This window comes from Lipotes vexillifer, unplaced genomic scaffold (genome assembly GCF_000442215.2).
Source record: "Lipotes vexillifer unplaced genomic scaffold, Lipotes_vexillifer_v1.1 scaffold4, whole genome shotgun sequence".
Taxonomy (NCBI): Eukaryota; Metazoa; Chordata; class Mammalia; order Artiodactyla; family Lipotidae; genus Lipotes; species Lipotes vexillifer.
In genome coordinates, this window is record NW_006785876.1 from 4,038,834 (window position 1) to 4,040,712 (window position 1,879).

At 47.9% G+C, this 1,879-nt stretch overlaps 1 pseudogene; it reads left to right on the plus strand.

Annotated features, from left to right (window-relative positions):
* The first annotated feature begins 783 nt into the window (after nucleotides 1-783).
* On the plus strand, nucleotides 784-1,538 carry LOC103076190 (40S ribosomal protein S3 pseudogene; annotated as a pseudogene).
* Nucleotides 1,539-1,879: the final 341 nt, after the last annotated feature.

The following is a 1,879-nucleotide window of genomic DNA, read 5'->3' on the forward strand; positions in this document are numbered from 1 at the left end:
ACACATATTGTGTGGATAATGAATTATTATTGGGGACTCTCTGCTCAGAAAAATTATCACTTACCCAAGATCATATGGTTATAGGAGTTTGGGTCTAAACTCCTAACAGCTTCAAGAATTGTCATATCTTAAGTGCTCGGTTTAGGGAAGGAAGATTTCACTCTGCACTGGATAGATCTGGGAAGGCAATTCCAGGAGGGAGGCACTGAGCTTGTATTGAGGAACTAGTGGGATCTGGTTGACAGAGAGGCAGAGCAAGGATATTCTACTCAGGAACAGTGTGAAATGTGGCTCAAATGTAGTAAAAGATCCTATTTCCATGATCATTTCAAGACACCTTCTTTGGAGGTGTTGGAACTGAAATTCCCCAGTGTTGAGTCACAAAGAGCACCTGAGGCAAAGCTCTCCTCTCCTACCTTGCTTGTTCAATTCTGGAGCCGATGGAGGAGACAGGGAATGGGCATTCTGAAGCTGCTGAAGCTGAATTGTATTTATTGGGTCATTTTTCCCCTTCACACTTGGGTCCCTCCAGATAGAGCAACTGATGAAAAAGAAAGTGAGGAAGTCTGAAGTATTATTCACAGCCCCTCAGCTGCTGTTACCAAGTCCACACAAAGGCTTATCCAAGGAGAGAATGGTGCTCTAGGCTACCATAGTCCTAAAGTTCTTTGGGTGTTTGTGTTCTGTCTGCAATAGCAGTGGGAACCATTTGCTCACATCACACTCCTTAGGTCATTTAACAGCAGCACTGGGCCATTCCTTAAGGTGCTGCCAGGTGGCAAGATGGCAGTGTCAATTTCCAAGATGTGGCTGATGGCGTCCTCAAGGTTGAATTGAACACGTGTCTCACTCGGACGCTGGCCAAAGATGAACACTCTGGAGTTGAAGTCCGATTTACACCAACCAAGACGGAAATCATTATCTTGGCCTCCAGGACGCACAATGTTCTTGGTAAGAAGGGCTGGCGGATCCAGGAATTGACCGCTGTGCTTCAGAAGAGATTTGGCTTCCCTGAGGGCAGTGTAGAGCTTTAGGAGGAAAAGGAATATACGAGAGCTCTGTGCACATCACCCAGGCGGGATGTGCAGTACACACCTCTAGGAGGGCTTGCTGTGGTATGCTGAAGGTCATCATGGAGAGTGGGGACAAGGGCTGCTAGGTCGTAATGCCTGGGCAACTCCAAGGACAGAGGGTTAAATCCAAGAAGTTGTGGATGGCCTGATGACCCCCAGTGAGGACCTTGTTATAGTTTCTACACAGACACCACCGGGTGCCATATGCTGCTCAGACAGGGTGTGCTGGGCATCAAAGTGAAGATCATGCTGCCTTGGGACCCAAGTGGAAAGATGGACCCTTAAGAAGCCCCTGCCTGACCACTGAGCATGGCGGAACCCATAGAAGAGACACTGCCCACTGTCACCTTCCCCATCCCCGAACAGAAGGGAGGGAAGCCATAGACGCCTGCCATGCCAGCAAGTACCCACTGCATAACACAGTCTCCTTGGCAGCTGGATTTGGAGTCTGATGTTGCTCTATAAAGACCTTTAATAAAATCTTTTTTTAAAAAAGTAGGGTTGCATCCAGGTTTCATGGAGCCTGAATCTTATACAATCTGGGGCCTCTTTTTTTTTTTTTTTTTTTTTTTAATTTATATTTTTGGCTGCTTTGGGTCTTCGTCGCTGTTCGCAGGCTTTCTCTAGTTGCAGCGAGCGGGGGCTACTCTTCGTTGTGTTGCGCGGGCTTCTCATTGCGGTGGCTTTTCTCTTGTTGCAGAGCACAGGTTCTAAGTGCACGGGCTTCAGTAATTGTGGCACACCACCCGGGCTTATTTGCTCCGCAGCATGTGGGATCTTCCCTGACCAGAATCAAACCCGTGTCC